The 19,442-nt window shown below is 42.1% G+C and overlaps 1 long non-coding RNA gene across 1 annotated transcript; it reads left to right on the top strand.

Moving 5' to 3' along the window:
• Positions 1-257: 257 nt before the first annotated feature.
• Positions 258-16,171, top strand: LOC124992338 (uncharacterized). Its single transcript, XR_007110103.1, has 3 exons — positions 258-402; positions 14,933-15,030; positions 15,621-16,171. It is a non-coding gene; the product is annotated as an uncharacterized LOC124992338 (long non-coding RNA).
• The last annotated feature ends 3,271 nt before the right edge of the window (positions 16,172-19,442 follow it).

Below are 19,442 nucleotides of genomic sequence, written 5' to 3'. Positions count from 1 at the left end.
GCACCAGAGGGGCCACTCTCCCTTTCCGTCATCTCCTGTCAGTGAGAACTCCGCTCCATGGTGATTCCCAGGTGCAAAGGAGCCTGGGAACATGGTCCTCCCCAGACCATCAGATGCTCAGTTCAACTCTTGGAACCGGGAGTGCAGTGTTTAGATGCACAAAATGCGTGGGAATGGACTCGGGAGGGACACCAGCGGCTGCCACATGTCTGGACATATTTCCCTCCTATTTTTGGCCAGCTACCCCAAGACTCGTAAGTCAGCTATTCCCGCGATGATTTGGCTCCGATCATATCAATTTCTTCAAAGCTTCAGCAATATTATTCCAGCCATGTTTTCTTGAAGATTGAGGAGATGCTTGGGGGATACGAAAGCTGTGTTCACTGCAGCTTCAAGAAGCTGGTGAGTGTCTTCCCGAGGGTCCGAATGCAGAGGGGAGAGCTGCCCAGAGGGGGCCTGTCCAGAGGTGGGCAGCCTGCCAGCCTGGGAGGGAGGGCGGGCTTCCTGGGGCGAGTCCCGTGCACAGCTGGTGGTGGACAGCGCTCCTCCCCTCGCTGCTGCTAGGACCTTCAGTTCCTGGAGGAAGTCCCCTGTGGAGCTCACACCCTCAAAAACTTTTCTCCACTTACTAGTATTTTTGGATTCAAGACACACTGAGTTTTTGGGACACAGTCCCTTTTAACATGAAGGGGAGACAGTGTCCTCCCATTGTGCTCTGTGACCACGCAGTTTGACACCTTCTATTCCCAGGAGCACAGCTGGGTGGCACTGGAAAGTCTGGGGGAGCTCTGGGGAGGGCAGCAGAGGGGCCCCCAGGGGGAAGCAGCCCAAGGCAGCCCTGGAACTTGGAGGAACTGGTGACCTTGTGCCTTGATGAGGGCTGGTCTCAACTGCGGGAGAGACTGCTGCTCCCGATGTCCACTCCAGAACTCCAAGGAGCAAAGGTGGAGCAGAATCACAGCAGCACTGGGTAGAAACTTGGTAGCAAGGAGGTAGACTGTTCCCCCTGGGACTCCGCCCACAGGGAATTTGCATCCCTCCGGCTCTGCAGTGCTTAGGTTAGGTACAATGCATTCGCCTTCAGAGTTATCACAACAACAGTGACAGAAGGACTTCTATTTACTAAACCCCTTCATTTAAGTCTTTCCAATTTTAAAATCTGAAAATATTTAATTTACATTTTACGGATTTATACTAAACAATGTGTCTCCCCGGTTCTAATCTGCGGGCCTTAAGAATTTTGCAGTCGTGGAATACAGACAGCAATGCAAGGTGAGACAGAGTACAGTGGTGATTATAACTAAAACGAGAGAAAGACTAACAAATAGTCTCTCCTCTTTGGGACTCACAATATTATGCATTTCTTGTTTAGTTTATTGTGTTCACCATTTTTATTATAAATTATTATTATTAAATTGTTAAAACTGGAAGATGTCTCCAGATAGTTATAGTTGGGGAAGTAGACAGTCCAGAGAGGTTAAGTGATCTTCCTGAAATCACACAGCTTCTTATTCCCTGTTAGTATGCCACCCCATACTCTGCCGGGCATGGTCCAATGCCTTGTGCATGAATGGTGCCGTTCGAATCAGTCAAAATTAGCAAAATAGATTCTTATTTGTGTGAGATGAATTTTATATTGGAAAGTAAGTAGAACTCAAATCTTGTGAGAAGCTCTACTAAATTTAAAGGCCCACTTTTATGTAAGAAAATAGGACTTGAATGCATCTTTTATTGGGTAAACTTAAGTGGAAATTATATTTAACGAACACTTATGTGGTTCTTATCACAGTGCCAGCCATCGTTGCCAGCGCTCCACACATTCCACTCCTCTGGGCTTCACTGGAGGCCCAGCAGCTAGGTTGAGTTATCCTCAGTTTGCAGGTGAGGGAGGGAAGCCATGGAGAACCAGGGACCCACTGCAGGGCCCTCGGTGAGCGGCAGAGCCAGGATTCCAACCCCCTCTGCCTGGCTGAAGCCAGGGTGCAGATAAAAGGCTCTGTTTGCCCTCCCTCCACCCGCCACCATTGCCACTGTGCAAAGCTGGCTTTGTGTGGCCAGGTCACAGTCACCATGTGAGGCTCCAGGCAGCCGGCCCTGGCCGGCCGCATCTTCAAGTCCGCGTCCGCGCAGGACCCACCACAACCTAGCATGACGCCGCTGATGAGGGCCCGGGACGCTTGCCCAGCGGAATTCTGGGGCAGAGTCACAGAGACCGAGGCTCGTGCGGCTTTGCTGACACAGCTTGCCGTCCCGAAGAGGCCACTGTGTGGTTCTCTCTGAGTTTTGTAGAGGTTGTCATTCGTTCCGGGGAGGGTGGTGGGACTCCCTGTGTTTGATCCATGTCCTCGAATAACTTCTCTGAGATTTGAACGAAGCACAGAAGTGTTTAAGTTATCCTTTAGCCTTGCCAGGGAACAGAGCAGTGGCTAGAACCAGCTGCCATAAAAGGAAGCGAGCTCATTTCCAAAGCCTTTGCTGAAACGATGGCTTTACTCAAATTTCATATTTTCTTTGTAAGATATAAAAGCAGCCAGAGAGTCTTGGTGCAGATTGAGCCTGTTCTATCTTAATGACATGTGAGGATTCAACAGTAGAAAACTGGGGGAGATTTTATATCTCAAATGTAATCTAGAAGTGGTATTTAGTGGGATAGCGGAAAATAGATTGAGAATAAGCTGTGGTTGTATCAAAACTTCAGAAAGAAAACAACGACTTTGAAATGCTCTTTGCTGTGATTGCTATGATATGCCAACATTCAAAATTTTTCTTTGAGTCATTCTGAACTCTTAGGCCTCTGTGATTTGACCAGTGTAGAGAAAAGGGTTCTTCATTAATGAACCTTAATTTCTCAGGCACATTCCTGTCTTGGGGTCAACTGCCCATCATCCGCCTCATTGTTTCACTGAGATTCAATAAAGGGAGCATCTTTTCTGTTATAAAAAGGCAATTCCATCTTTAAAGGCTGAGTGATTGTATACGGTTTAAATCAACCCTGAAATAATATTGGAAAGCAGATCAGATTCTGAAGTTAAAAATGGATATCTTGGGACATAGTCAACAGTTGGATGACAAAGGCCCACCTCCTGGGATTTACAGCCTGAAAGACTTTCATTCAATTTAGAAACAAATTAAATGGAAAGATTGGAGGAGAAAGAGCATCTCCAAACAATATGTGGAGCTCAGACACTCCCCATACGTTTTTCAAGATCAAAATACGAACTGAATCCCAATGAGGCGCCTATTGCTGTGTTGTACAGGGGGCGAGGGGTAGTTCTGGCCTCAAGAAGTATACAAATTAGATTAACTTAAGGAATTATCATGGTTTCTAATCTTTTGGGATCGTGGACTCCAGATTGGTTAGTAGTGGATTCAGTTGGACCTGGCAGAAAACTACAATGAACTATGCCTTAAATAAGGGCTAGTTTATGTCTACCTTATGGAAACCAGGCAATTGGTAACTACAGCGTCACCTCCTGTGATCATCAAGGGTGTAGCCTGACCTTCATTGTCCTGAAATGGTTTCTCATTCACACTGAAATTCTTGGAGATCTCCCGCATTTGTCTATCTTGTATATGAAGCTCAAGATGAACGGATTGAACAATGCCCCCAGTTCGGTCACTTGGGCCATTTATAATGAATGGACCAAGGAGCAGGACAGCAGGACCCTAGGATCATGGAAGAAAGGAGAAGCTTTAATGCCTGAGAAAATGGTGCCTGGAACATCATCTCCACCCTCACACCCTGACCCTACAGACGTTAGTGCTGGCCAGCAGTTGGGCTCAACAGTTTGAGTTGTGGTTATTTTCACTACCTGAGAGTAAGTTCAGCGGTAATAATTATTCATCAAGCACAAATGATCCATGTCCCTATTTAGGGGAGAAGAATGCAGATCCTACGTGCAGAAGGGTGACCAAGTAGCTTTGGTACTTAAAATGATCAGAACAGAGTTCAGCTAAGGTCAGAGGTTTGTTCAAAACTTGTCCCAAGTTCTTGATCATTCAAAACTTAAAGTCTAGAAGTTCTGTCATATTTGAAAAAGTTATCAGCAAGCTGGGTACAGTGGCTCATGCCTGTAATCCCAGCAGCTTGGTTTGCTGAGGCAAGAGGATTGCAAGTTCAAAGCCAGCCTCAGCAACTTAATGAGGTCCTAACTGTTACACTGGGGATGTGGCTCGGTGGGAAAGTGCCCCTGGGTTCAATCCACGGCCCCCTCTCCCCGTCCAAAAAAAGTTATCAGTAAAATGTTGCAAGACTTGTCCACAAATGACGAGCATGCTTAGGGCTAAAGAGGCTTCCATCATGATGATATCTCAAGTGTCCAGTGGAAATTCAAATGCAAGATACCAGTACATATGCCCCCACACTCTTCTGTATTTATTTACATTGACCAGTGAGTGTTAGGAATTAATGTAATTATTCTCTCCAATTCACGTCATGTGAACTCATTGTACTATACAGGATTTCATTCTCAATTTAGTTTTATCTTCCTGTTGTCCCCAGTCCTGGTCCTCCCCTACACTATATTAGTGTGAGCACCTGTAGAACTGTCCTATAGGCATTTGCCTTAACATATTTGGTAAGTGTTCTTCAGTAAGTCTCTCTCCTTGTAAACTGTGTGGGGTTATTTTCTGTATTTTAAATGACTAGAGACAGCACTCGGTAGATCTCCCTTCAACTTTGGGCGATGCTACACCATGTTTTAATTCCGCTCATGTTGTTGTTATCTCTGTCCTTAGCCCCTCACTGCTGCCTGGGATGTCATAGCGTGCACCCACGTCGCTTTACTGATTCCTTCCCTGAGGAAGGATCTCTTGGGTTGCTACAGATCCCCCCATGCTACCAACACTGCTCTCACCTAAGGTCCTGGAAATGTAAGCAACGCCTCTCAATGCAAAAGCTTCGAGCCCCTTGGGGCTATTAGTTTTATCCTTTTCCTTAGAAGCTGCTCAGTGCTTTTAAGGCATTTTCAGAGATGCAATCACAAAACCTGCTGGAACATCAACAAAGCTTCTGACACAGTAGTTTGCAACAGGGGATGATTTTGTTCTGCTCAGGTGAAGGTACATTAAGCAATATCTGGGAGCATTTTTGATAATCATGCCTGGGGAGAGTGTACCTGGCAATTGGTCCGAGGCTGGGGACACTTCCAAAAATCCCACCATGTAGGACAGCCCGCCGCAGCCTCAACAAAGAATTATTGAATCTAAAATGTCAATAGCACCAGGGTTGAGAGACCTCGTTACATCAGAATTATTTTTAGGTCTGCAAATGAACGTCCTTTGTACATTGTTTGAGTTTTGACCTGGTTTGCTTCTCTGGTTTCTGCTTCCTGGCTCGGCCGTGACACCGCCATTTCTTTCCTCATCCATTCTGCTGTCTTCATTAGCTTTTGTCTTCTGGTCTATGTTGCTTCTTTAACCGTGGTCACCTCTTTTGTCCACTGCATCCCTGCAGACAAGTCCTACCTAGTGGATTGACTTGACTTTCCACCTCAATTCTTGCTACTCCTTGATATGAGGAAGCAACATTTCTTGCTGTCAAGTAACAACTTGCCATCTTGATTTTTTTTTTTTTTCAGAACTGGGGATTCAACCCAGGGCTGCTCAACCACTGAGTCACATCTCTAGCCTTTTTTAAAACTTTTTATTTTGAGACAGGGTCTCACTAAGTTGCTCAAGACCTTGCTAAGTTGTGAGGCCGATCTTGAACTTGGGATCCCCCTGCCTCAGCCTCCCAAGTTGCTGGGCATACACCACTGTGACAGGATAAATAATCTCTATTCTCTACTTCTGCCATTCTAATAGAACTCACATTTTATTCCAGATGCAATAAGTAAACTGTCAAATACCCAAGTCTCCTTTTGAGTCACAAGGGACATATAAGCAGTAATTGTGGGTGAGTTATCCAAATGTGCCTTAAGAAGCAGAATTCCAGCTATCATGTCCCTTTATAGTCTCCATCTTTTCTTCCTTACTTCTTCACTGAATGTGGACATCAATATTGGAGTTCCACCAGCTGATTTTGATGACATGGCGACCTCGATGATGGAAATCAATGGTATGAATAGTGGAATGGAGAGATAGAGTTTGGGTCTACAGTGGTTGTGCAATTCCACACCTGCCTGGGTCTCATTTTAAGACATTTTTACATGTGAAAGAGAAGTAATATCCTATCTTATTTAATTATAGTATGAGCATAACTCATGTGACTCACCCCTACATAGAAAGGGGTGCTTTGTGCTGGCAAAATGAAGCTTTTGGTCATAGAAAATTAAATGTAGTAATCCTGGACCATGCTGGAATCATAAAAGTGCATTCTCCTCTGTGAAGACCTCCAGCCATCTGCCATCTTTCCCAGGTGGCAGTGTTTGATCTCACCCGCCTCCAGTACTTAAGATTCACACCATTTTTAAATTGTCAACCTGAGCTGTCCACCATACAACCATCTTTTTTAGAAATATATCATTTCAGACAGCATTACCAATGTACACACAATAATGTTATTGTGTGTTATATATATATGAATATTAGCACAAATCCATGCCTCATGGTCTCAAAAAGACACTGACCTTGGACACTGGAGAAAACACCCAGTTTCCAAATTGACTGAGAAAATGGTCAAGAATCATTACTGGTTTTAAAAGCTCATTCCAGGATGAGACCTTTTCTTTTTCTTTAGATGCCATCCTAAATTAGTTTCCATTTTATTTGAAACTTCAGGAACAGGTGGGCATTATTTAAGGAGGCCAAAATACCAGCGTTCAGGAGACCTAGGCCAACAGATGCGCTATGTCTTTCATTACAGGCTTACGGAGTGATTGATGTGTTCATATTGCAAGATTTTCATCACCTGTCTCCATTCTGTCCTAGAAAAGGACATATATGGCAAAGCATGTATTATGGTGTAGTTGCATCTACATCTGTTCCTTTCACACTGAAAGGAGGTCGTGCCATTGTTGTTGAGGTCACGGAGAGCCAATAGGATGGTGAATCTATGCTTTTCCTCAATCATGATATTATGATATGCTGATATAATATATAACATATTATATTATATATATATATATATATATATATAAAACGTGATGTTATGATGCATTTCCTCAATCATAATATTTTTATGAGGCCAGTTGAACAAAAACATTATCAGGGGGCTTCTCATCCAGAGCTATCAGTCAGTTTTTTGACCAGATGACTAACCTGACAAAATATTTCTTCACACAACACTAACAATGGATACCCAATAGGGTGATAATTTGCACAAAGACATTTCAGAAAACTCAAGATGATGGTGACAACAATCATCTTAGGTCCTTACAACTACTGAAGTTAAATCCACTTTGCAGATGTGGAAATAGCAATGTTCCCCACCTAAGCAGTAATCCAGTCATCATGTAAAGTTCATGGCAGGCCAAGGAATCCGCATCGAGGAGCTGTGGGGACTGGGGGAGGGGAGGAATCGCTGCCTTAGTCCTTCAGAGTTTCTAGGCTGCAGTCTGCAGCGTCGCGAATGACTTTGATCCCTCTGTGCATCTGCGGTACTGGTACCAGGCTCCGGCCCTGGGGCATACTCTTAAGAGAGGGACATCTGAGTGAGTTAGTGCCCAGTCACCAGCATTTACCCAGGGAAACTTTATGAATCCCTGACCAGTGTTCAGCATTGATTTTATTTATTTTACAGATACTGACATCTGGCTAAGTGTAGGAGAGTAATTAGTTAATTCCTGGGACAGTGCATGAAAATGGTGAGTGTCCGTGTAACGGACACTCTGTTAGGGAATACAGGTGCATGTATATATTTTGCTTTAAACCTCTTGAGATAAACTTATTCTTCAAGATTTTAATCAGATTTCTTTGAATCCCAACCTTTTTTTAATCCTTCCTAATACCTCCAAGTGTTTTGGGGTCTTAGTTTACCATGAGTCACTTTAGTTTTGTCCCTTTTATGTTGTGAATTTCACATCTGCTCTCTACATTTGTTATCACCATGCTTGAGCATCGCTGTCCCTTTATTTTCCAAACACAAGGAAATATGAGCTGAGTAGCAGTTTTCCTGTTGGGAAAATGAGGTACAAAGTGCTTAGCTAATCTGTCCAACGTACCCACAGCCAGTAAGTTAGTAAGCTACACAGGGGTCTTGTTCTCAGGCACTCACACTCTGACCAGCAGAGAACGGCTACAGAGTGTGGAGGCATTTTCCCTAGTAGGGCAAAGACACTTACAGCAGAAAGGTCACTTCACACGTGAGTCAAGATTTGAAACATGGAACAGCACTCAAGGGCTGGAGGTAGGAGAGGTGGAGGGAGACCCTGGCATTATCCTGGGGCCCCGGCTCTGGAGAGGGGATGGTGCACACAAGTTGGAGGCTGCTTAACTGGAAGGTGACACACTAAGGAGTTGAGGTTCTACTCTGTGGGCGTCAGGAGGATCCTCATGGAAGGCTTTTGAGCAGAGGCACAGCACAATGGATTTGTAGGCTGTGTTACTGTAACGGACCCCTTGCTCCCTGGCGGTGGCCTGCCCCCTTGCTGGAACTTGTTACTGATGTGGGGACGGAACAGGAGTCTGTGCATTTGTGAACTGTCCAACACAAGCGCATTGATGTGAAGTAGGCCCCATATCTATAAAGCCATCAGTTCCTCCCCAACTGAAGGAAACCACCTCCTTCGCCCTCAGGTCCCTGGGGGTGTGACTTTTCCGAGATACAGAGGGCAGCTTTGAGCTCTGAGGCTCATTCCTTCGACTTACTCCCCACCTTCCTGTGGGAGTGAATCACAGACCACAGAAAAGAAATATCATCCCTCCAAACCACAGGCCACTCATTATGGGAGACGCTGGCCTTAGCCAAGCTTCTGTGATGTACCCAATCAAAATAGTCCTTATCCTTCAGGATCTTAGGTATGCAAACCAGGAGCCATTTGCCACCTTCCTCCTTTGTGATGTCATGGAAATAAGGTCACCTGCCCCATACTCTAGCAGTTAAAGATATAAAAAGCTTTCAGTAGAGACTATTCTCATTTGTTCTGAGAAATAGTGCTCTTATAAATATGGTGAAAATGCTCTCTTATAATTTGTTTAAGATGTCATAAAGTTTCTGTCAACTCTGCCCTTTCAAACCACAGCCTCAAATTCTAAATTGGACCACTGAGCAGCAATTATCTTAAAAATTTTCTAATCATTTGGTCATAAGTAACCTTTCCCCAAACAGTCTAATACCAAAAGAACTTTCCTTCAAAGGGAATGTTCTAACCTTTCATTTATATTATTTCTTTTCCCCAGGCAGGGGAAACTATCAGAAATGTACACAAGACTTGTAAAATGGAAATAAAATTACTTAGGAAGACTTTAAACTCATACTGAGTTTCTAAAATCATGGTTCTCCTCCAGGACTGACCTGAGGCAAAATGATATTTTAAGAAATATTTGAACATATCAACATTTGCAAAGTATGTCTTTCAACGTCTGTTTTCAGATTTTATTCCCAAGTAGGACTATAGAGTCATGTGTTACCTCTTGCAGATAATACATTTATATTTTGAAATTAATTGCCATATTATAGGGTCTAGCCTGACCGTAACCAAGACTTGGATGGAATGAAGCAGTAGGGTTGGGTGAATTCTGCCTCTCTTTACCAAACACCAGTATGTCTGCTTTTATTAAGAAAGGGAGTGAGAAATCTCTAGGGAAAATACCTGTGTTCACAAACTGCCTTTGGACTTACATAGTCATTGCAGGTGACCTGGGAGCCATGATATCAGTGAGCTCACGAGTACAGATGTGTGTGGTGAGCCGGTTCTCGTTCACCTCCTCCACTGTAAGCTTCGTGAGGATGGGGCCGTCTGTTTTTTCTCATTTTCATATACAGGTGCAAAGTGTAAATCAGGTGCAAAAGTGTAACTCAGGATTTTTGGGGAGAATAAAATGGTCTAGCAGACACATGGGAAGAAGGTGGGTTTCAGAGACAGCAGGAACTGAGGTAAATAAGTAACTAATGATCTATACAGTCTTAGATAGTTTAATGTTTCCAAGATTTGAGTTCCTGACATAAAATCAAGGGCAATAGTACCTGCCTGCAGGGTTATGGGAGCAAAGAATATGAAAATAAGAGGTGACACAGTGCTTATCATGTCAGGAGTTCAATGACTATTGGCTCTCTATTCCTGTGGGACTGTCTTGGGGCTGGTTCCAGATGGGAGGGAGACCCCTCCCCAGCAGTGGTACATTCTGGAGCCACAAGCCTCTTTACGCGGGGCTCTTCCATGGAGGAAGGATCTGGGTACGAGGCGTCCAACTGCTGACTTACACCTGGACATAAAATAGGAGAGACATGTCAAGTGATGCTGGTCCTTCAGACCTGTCTGAACCTTCATTTGACTTGTGCCTAAGTATTGCGGTGACAGGAGCAAGGACACGGATATAAGTAAAATGATGAGCAGTCTCACCGAAAACCCTGTAGGGAATATTACTAGCCCCGTAGCTTTGTTTAGGATATGATTCTAACGGGGAGTGGGGTGGGGGAGATTCTCTCTAATGCAAGAGACCAAAGTCCAAGTCTTGAGTCCCACGTGCTCTGGTGTCCCAGGTGTGCAGGGGAGGATGATGCCCAGTGACTGTCCAGTGGGCAGGGGTGGTGCCCTCCTGCTGACAGCACCCAGCACCAGCAGATTCCTGGCAAGAAGAAGCACTTTGGAATTTGTGTCCAAGTGGAAGCAGACGTTTTCCCAAGCATGTCTCCCAGAACTTCAGTTCCTTTCAGAGGGACGGAGTCCAACCCAAACGAAAAAGTGCAGGACACAGAGGGATCTGGGAGATGAGTGTGAACGCAGCTTCACTGGGGCTGGAGAACCTGGGGCTCTGTAGGTGGCTGGCATTTTAGTTTCCAATTTAGGAAAGTCTTGAGTAAAGAGAGCGGACTTCCAACCAGGCGTCCCACCTGGAGCAACTCGGTTCTGCTACTTACCAGATATATACATCTTATCCCTGCTAAGGTTAACTTCCTCACACGCAAGGTGGTGATGGTATATTTCCTTACAGGATGATTTTAAAATATCAAACGAGATAAAGTACACCTAGAGGGCAGTGAGCACGTTGAACTGAGTGCTTGGCCAGTGGGACTCATGGAATTTGGCCAGCCTCACCACCGGCTAGCAGTGTTCACTTTGGTAGGTCTTTAATAATTGCTGACTCACTAGGTTTTTAACTTCATTCAACCTGGAGATCCTACTGATTCTCTGATCCATTTCCATCTTGCCCAGGCAGCCAAATGTCTTCCCATTCTGTCACTGTTTGGTAATTCATTGGAAGTAGGTAGCAGTGGTTGTGTGACCGCAGCTTTATTTCTTGGGCAGCATTTGGGGTGAGCCCTTAATGATCCCAGGAGGAGGGGAGTCTATTGAATTCTGGCTGCATCAAACCAGTGAGGCTATTTCTTAACAGATTTTCTTTTCCTCAGAAAATCTGGCTTCATTATTTCTACAGCAAACTTGTGACCTTGATTCAGCCATTTATACTCTTTTGGGTCAATCTCCTAATTTATAAAGTGGAAGATATTGATGTATAGAAGATAGGTGAAAATAAAAAAAGTCACGGCTCAGTGCTAAGGGCCATCTTTGTGAAGAGAATTGAGTTGGTTTTACCCTGAGATAGATCCTCAGCTTTAGCAAATGCTAAGCTTATAATAGTGTAAGTTATTAGAAATAACTTGGTACCCAGTATTGTTTTTCTTTGTCCTATGCTCTTTCTAAAGAAACAAACATATTTAATTGGGTTTCTTTCCAAGGTCTGAGCACTCCTTGCCAGGAAAGAAAATTAAGAGACTTTTGTGGAAAAAAGGGAAGCGCTTCAGGTACACTGGAGAGTAGCAGGAGTGTCTGATGGTGCTGTGTTCTAAGGGGGCAGTTGTCCCACTCAAGAGCTTGGTTCCTATAACACTGAGGATGGAGATACTAGGCCTCAGGTACCCCAGCGAGGACATGCTAGGGTGCAGGGTGCAGAATCTTGAGGGAACACCTGTGTGGGTAGGCAGGGGCTAGTCCCCAGGCTGAGCAAAGTTGTCCCCTGTGAAGCTTGGGGTTTTGTGAGGCCTGGTGAGTGAGAATCCTCATCATTGACAGATACTGCATGCACCGTTTTTATCCTTGCAGTTTAAGTCCTAGTGCAATCGATTTGAGGATGAGGAAATCATGGATATTTATGATATTGAGTAAGTTTTTGCCTTGGTCAAGAGAGGCAGGATTTCAGTCAAGTTATTAAAAATGAGGAAATGTAAAATGCAGTACACGTTAATGGCTGTTGAACAATTTACACACATGAGTCTATCTCATCCTGGGATAAAAAACTGCTCCTTTTGAAAGTCATTCACCTGCTTAAGAGGACTCTGCTCATGAAGCACTTTATTATTTTGATGATGGGAAAGTTTTCTTAAAAGCAGAAACATAAAACAGGCAAAAATATCAAATCAGTATCTTAAAGATTCAGAAACAATCTAAAGAGAGTGAGTAAAGTGTGACATATTAATGTCATAGAATTCAGCACCAGTGTTCCTAAACTATATTGTGCATCTAAATCACTCAGGGATCTTGCTAAAGTATAGATTTTGATTGTGGGGGCTGGGGACGGTCCCTGGGGCCCTGAGTTTCTGACCTTTGCCCAGGTGATGCTGAGGTTGTGGTACCCCAGACATCACCTTGAGGGGGGCATGCACCCAACAGCCTAAGGGACCCATAGTCAAACTCATGAACGTGAATGAGACTCAAACAGGTAAGAATGAGCTTTGCAGAAGGATTTGTAGAGCATGATGCAATTTACGTAAATTTAAATAATGCAAACCAGTACTGTATGTTATTTATTGATGCATGACACATATATAGATAAAATATTTAAAAAACAAGCATAGGAATGAAAAAATTGCATTCCTAATAGTGGCTAATTTGGGGGAAGGTGGAGAGGAAAGACTTTGAAATTACACAAGGGATTTTGAATGATCTGCAATGATTATTTCTTAAGATTCTGGTAGGTACAGAAGTGGTCATATTTTTTTTCTATGTTTGCATATCAACAGTGGAACTAAAAGGTTGTGCATGCATATGTGTAAGAGTTAATGCAGAAAACGAAAAGAGGATCTGTATAAAAATTAGAATACCTTTCCTTGCTCTCTTTTATTTCTTTACTCAAAGAACAGATTTTACTCTTTGATAATTTGGAAGATGATTAAAAGACAGCAGTGTTATATTTGGAAAAAGAAAATAAATTTTATTTAATAAGAAATATGACATTTTCCTAAGTATCTTTCACAGAGGTTTCTGCTTTTTCTATGATGGATAATTCTACACATCCTTAATTGTTAACATTTAAATTTTGCCAGAGAATAAATGTTGACATTCAGGTAAAAGAAGTGCTCATAACATATTGTCAAAGTATGTTATTTAAAAATCTCTTATTTTGTCATTAGTCACCTGTGGTATTGATGTACTTGCCAGGAAACATTTTGTTTTCTGTTTAGTTTTTCTATTTCTGTTTAAAATGAGTTTTATTTATTTTTTCCTATTTTTACGAATGATGAATTTGCCTTTCTAATAAGCAAAAAGCTTTTCTAAAAGCTGTGATATTTAATTCTGAGGAGAATGTGCACTTCGAATACTTTCATTTATTACTGGTATTAGTGTCAATTGAAACAATCTGGAACATACTTGACAATATGTACCAAGAGTTCCAAAACTGTTCATGTTGTTTACTGAAGAATCTCTTTTGAGCATGTTATCTGGAGTTCAAGAAAATATTCACAAATATTTTTATCACAATATTATACAGAATGGGTAAAATTTTCGGAGTAACCTCCATTGGTTTGGAGGTACAGGAAGAAGATGCAAAGATGAGATCATGCATTTAAGAAATTTATTTGAGAAAACTTGTGTGAAGACAAAGGAAAACAGGGGTTTGGTAAAACCCTCCAGACCAAGATGCAGGTCTGTCACCGGTGAAAAGAGAGAAGGGAGGAAGGATGGGGAGGTGGAGCCTCAGACTGCAGGGCTGTTCTTAAAAAAATTCTGCTATGTTGATGAGAAATCCTTGAACAGAGGTTGTAGGAATCCCACTTTGTGCCCACTCTGTATTCAGTGAAGTGAGGCTTGGGGTGTGCATCCGGGGAAAACCAAAGAAGCTGTTGTCAGGCTGCTAGTCAACCAGACTTCCTGCTGCAGACGGTCTCACTAGAGATCTGAGCAGGGCACCCCCTGACAGCCACCCAACCAATATGCCCCCATAGAACTTTAAAGTAAGTGAGGTGTTGGTTAGGGTAAGCTTCGTGATGTAATGGACGACTTTCACGGCATCATAAATTCTTGCTCATGTCATCGGTAAATGGGATTTGGGGAGTGGCCTTTTGTGTGTTGATTCAACCCTGGGGGTTCTTTACAACTTCTAGGATTCCCAAGTCATCAGCTCAATTCTCTGTATCCAGCAGAGAGAGCACAGGAATCGTGGAGGATTTGGGGGGATCAGGCTCAGAAGAGCACATAGCACTCCCATCTATGTTCCATTGACCACAACGTAGCTAATTTGGCTTCAAGGGCACCTAGAATTGAAGAGAAGCCATGTATACTATCACTTGGACCACCAATATCATGTCATGTCTGGGATATATCCATCTAGTGGCACACTCTACACAGACAAGTATTTTGGGGGCGGGTGGGTACTGAGGATGAACCCAGGGACACTAAACCACTGAGACACATCCCCAGCCATTTTTCTTTGAGATAAAAGTTCTCTCCAAGTTGCTTAGGATGCTGCTAAGTTGCTGAGGCTGACCTTGAACTTGTGATTCTCATGCCTCAGTCTCTGTAGTCACTGGAATTACAGGCATGTGTCACCACGCCCAGTATTTACAAGTATTTTTAACTTGTTTTATTAATTAATTAATTTATTGTGGTTCTAGACCTTGAACCCGAGGCCTTACTCATTCAAGACAAGTGCCCGATCATTGAGCTACACTCCTAGCCTGAAACTCAGTTTTAATTGTATTACAACCTACAGGTAAATAAAACCTTAAGTTTATATATAGGTCATATAATATTATAAAAATATTTATGAACTTATATGTAAATATATTCATATAAAATTATAATCATGTGAATATGCAGATAAAGACAACTTTAGAAAACAGCTGTTATCTATGCAGAGACATAAGAAACATTCCAAAATACTAGAATGATTGTCTTAAAATGTACCATCATGAAAAAATGTTTTCAAGTTTTGATTTATGATTTTTTAAAAATTTTTTATCTATTTATTTTTGGTACTGGGAATTGAACTCAGGGGCACTTTACCACTGAGCCACATCCCCAGCCCTACTTTGTATTTTAGAGACAGGGTCTCGCTGAGTTGTTTAGCATCTCACCATTGCTGAGGCTGGCTTTGAACTCACAATCCTCCTGTCTCAGCCTCCTGAGCTGCTGGGATTACAGGTGTGCACCACTGTGCCTGGCTTTATGATTATTTTTTGAAATAGGATGGTTGGTAAAGTTTTTCTTTTAACTTAAAAAATAAACCATTCGAACCATTTGTTATTTTCTAATCTTATTCTATGCAGTTCTGTAAATTGCTGTTTTACATTTTGTCCACAGAATCGATAATGGAAAATGTGACAGAAGAAACTCCAAGCTGCTATATTAGTTATTGAAGATGTGCCTAAAAATGGGAAAGAGTAACCTGGGTTAAAGGAAACGAAAATATTTCAGCAAAAGAGATAACATGTAAAGGAAAATACCCTCTAGACATTTAGGATAGAAATATAGCAGAAATTGAAGTTTAAATTTCAGAATGTGACATTGGTCATTTTTTAAACAACAAATTTTATGTCATTTTAAAATTCGAAATGGTGTCACTGACTTTTGTATCTAGACTTCTTAAGATTTGATGAATTTTATACTGTTAACGTGGAATAGTTCTGAGCACAGGTCTCTGAAGCACTAAGACATGTATACTCTGTTCTCCTGCCTGCTGCCCGGCTTCAGGTACAGTGGTTGGTGCCCACTAGTAATGCTCTGGCCTCCTCCGATGCCACAGTCTCTCCCTGCAGGTTAGTGCAATTTAACTAAATCACAGCTTGAATGTCAGCCACTACTGCAAACGTTAAGCCTTCCCCATTAGCTGGGACTCACATCACTCATCTGCTTTACAACACATACTTTAAAAGAAAGTAAAACAATACACATATGTACAACCTTACAAAATGCAGCAGTTCCCATTTTAGAGTAAAACAATTTTTTTTTTTTTTTTTTTTTTTTTTTGGTTAAACGTCCTGATAGGAAGTGAACAAATGGTAGATTTAGTTCTTTTCAAAACCAAGCTGCCATTTCCAAAATAAAATCATTCAGACTCTAGGGTTCTTCTATGGTGAGGTTTGCTTCTGTTCATTGGCTTCTGTGTGGGTGTCCAGATGGGACTAAACCCCTCTAAACTCTGCTTCTGATTGGCTTAGGGTTGCTGTAGCAGCTGGAGGGGCTCTCTGGGGAACTTGCTGGGGGTGATTTCTGCCCCTCAAATGAAGAGGCTCAGTTATCCTCAACCCCAAATCTCTAAAATTTCACTTCCCATATATAAACACCTGCAGCAAGTTGGTATAGAATTTTCATCACAGCTGTTTATTAGATAAAGCCTCACCACAATCATCTCTAGCTGAGCCAGTTTTGTGCTGATTACTAAACTGGATTCTGACTTAGAATGCCTTTAAGGAAATTATAGATGACCCATTTGTCATTTATAATTCAATATCATATATAATACACCATACATATAATCTAATAGCCACATAGAATGCACTTGCTTTATAATATGCTGGTCTGATTTCATTGTAATTAAAAAGGAAATATTCTAAATTCCCTCCAAAGATGTAGAAATACCTAAAATGGCTAAAAGTTATTTTTTCTGGAATGAACCTTTATGGAACCTAGGTCTGGTCACTCTTGGATGGCTGTTTTTAGTCTTTGGAGCCCAGATGATGATGAATAGCTCCGTGAGGTGAAGCTACATGTGAATGTGGTGCTTTTGTGAGAACTGGCCCATCCATCATTTGTAAATTTTGGAGTTTGGATGTCCACCATAACTCAGCCAACTGCTACCCATGTATCCAAACATGGATGTTAGGTGAGTAATTGCTGATGACTCTTGAATATATCCAACTCTTTGCAAAACCTCCTACTTTTGGTAGCTCCTTGATTTACTCCTCATTGTTCAATTCAAAGACCTAGACACCCAACTTAGAACTTCACAGATGAAGATGTACAAGTAGTCTGTTCTTTTTCTTCTTGGGTCACAGGTAAAGGATAGGCCTACTAACACCACAAAAAGAAAGTCTTTCAGATTCATTAAATAGTTGATTTCCATTTTATCAATGTACAGGACTGCTAGCATGGTGGAATTAATAATCTCACATTTCCAGATTGTTTTCTTTGATCTGTTGCTGACTCAGCATTTCTTTTTGAGCCTAGTCAAGTAATGAGCTGATTATAGTCAAGGGACTCCAGGCATAGACCATATATAAGTCTAACCTTTAAAGAAATGCTGATCATTTGGTTTCTCACCAAATCATGTCTTTGTTTTAGTCAGCTTTTGCATCACCCTGACCAAAATGCCAGCCAAGAACAACTTAGAGGGGTAAAAGTTTATTTGGGGCTGACATTTTAGAGGTTTCAATCCAAGGCTCTGGGGAGGAAAGCTGCTCAGCTCATAGAAGGTTAGGAAGCAGAGTGAGAGCAAGAAAGGAGGGACCACAGGGGAGATGCAGGCCCCACAGACCCTCCTTCAGCCATGTCCCACCTGCCCACAGCTACCACCAGTCAGTCCATTCAAACTAGGATGGACCCATTAGGACAGTTCTCATCATTTTCATTTTTTCTCTGAATATCCCTGTATTTACAGGAATATTTGGTTGATACCTCATATCCAAACCATAACACTCTTCTTATGTGAATCTTCTTTCCTTCGGGAATTCTTTAAGCAGTTTTCATATTTACTTTCAGTGCTGACTCATATCTTTTATTTGCAGTGATACTTTTTATTTCAATGGTGTTTATCGTTCTTATTTACCTGTGTGTTGGAATGATTGCTCCTTTGGGTACTGGATCCTCCTAAAATTTATGGAGGAAATGCAGCCTTAACCTGCTCTCTTCCTCCCCATGAGTCTGAGTCCAGTCAGACTCAGTGCAGAGGGAAGACAGACATGCCCTTTGCACTGTGTATAGTGAGCAGGATGCACTGGCAGTATTGAGATTTGGGGATAGTTGCTCCCACGGGCGTAGCTTCCCTTATGACCACCTTCTTCACTCTTGCTTGGGCTTACCTATCAACTGCCTGGGAGAATAATTGCAGAGGTCTGAGTAAATTAATAAACTAAATTCTAGTAAACTCTTTGAAGTTGAAAAGTATTTTACAACTGGTAATTAAAATTTATTAAAATATGTCTACTACTTTATTATGTGAAATCTTATGTATAGAATTGCTGTTGACAAGTTAAATATGCTGGAACATCTTTGCTTTGATGCCAAACACATTAGATAATTTAAACTGAAATACTGATTTGAAGATTTTCCTTTTGGGACTGTTGGCTGAAAATGAAATGAAATCTATTATGGTTTGCTTATGAGGTATCCCCCAAACGCTTGCCTGTGAAAAACTGCAGGAATGTTCAGAGGTGGAATGATTGGATCATTAGAGCTAGAACCCAATCAGTGGATTAAGCCATTTGATGGATTCATAATTTGGATGGCTTGATAGACGGTAACTGTGGGCAGTAGGGCGTGGCTGGGTGTGTCACTGGGGGCATGCCCTTGGGGATTATATTATCCCTGGCTCCTTGCTCGCGAGCTCTCTGCTTCCCGGCTGTCATGAACTGAGAAGCCCTCCTCCACCATGATGTTCTGCTTCACCTGGAGCCCAGAGCAATGGAGTCAACCGACCACAGACTGAATCTCTGAAACTGTGAACCAAACCAAACTTTTCCTCCTCTGAGTTGTTCTTTTCAGATCTTTTGGTCACAGTGATGAATAATTGACTAACATACCACCCAAACCAACAAGCTGAGCCACACATCCAACTAATAGTGATGTCTTTATCAATGTCCAATACACCTTAGTGTATTAGCATAAGGCAAGGTCATGGGCTTTGAGTTTTTTCTTGTGGTATATCCTTTCAGGTTTTATTTTGATTTATATATATATATATAAATCAAGTGTATATATATATATATATATTTGAAACAGGGTCTTGCCGTGTTGCCCAGGATGGCTTTGAAGTTCTGGGTTTAGGCAATCTTCCTGCCTTAGCCTCCACATAGCTGGAACTACAGGCACAGACCATAATGTGCAGCTTGCTATTTTCTTAAACTTATGACTTCTGAAGTTACAGTTTTGCATAAAAGTCCCAATTTTGCCAACTTCTGTCTGTGA

Source organism: Sciurus carolinensis, chromosome 9 (assembly GCF_902686445.1).
Source record: "Sciurus carolinensis chromosome 9, mSciCar1.2, whole genome shotgun sequence".
In the NCBI taxonomy this organism is placed as follows: Eukaryota; Metazoa; Chordata; class Mammalia; order Rodentia; family Sciuridae; genus Sciurus; species Sciurus carolinensis.
This window is presented reverse-complemented; position numbering and strand designations above follow the sequence as displayed.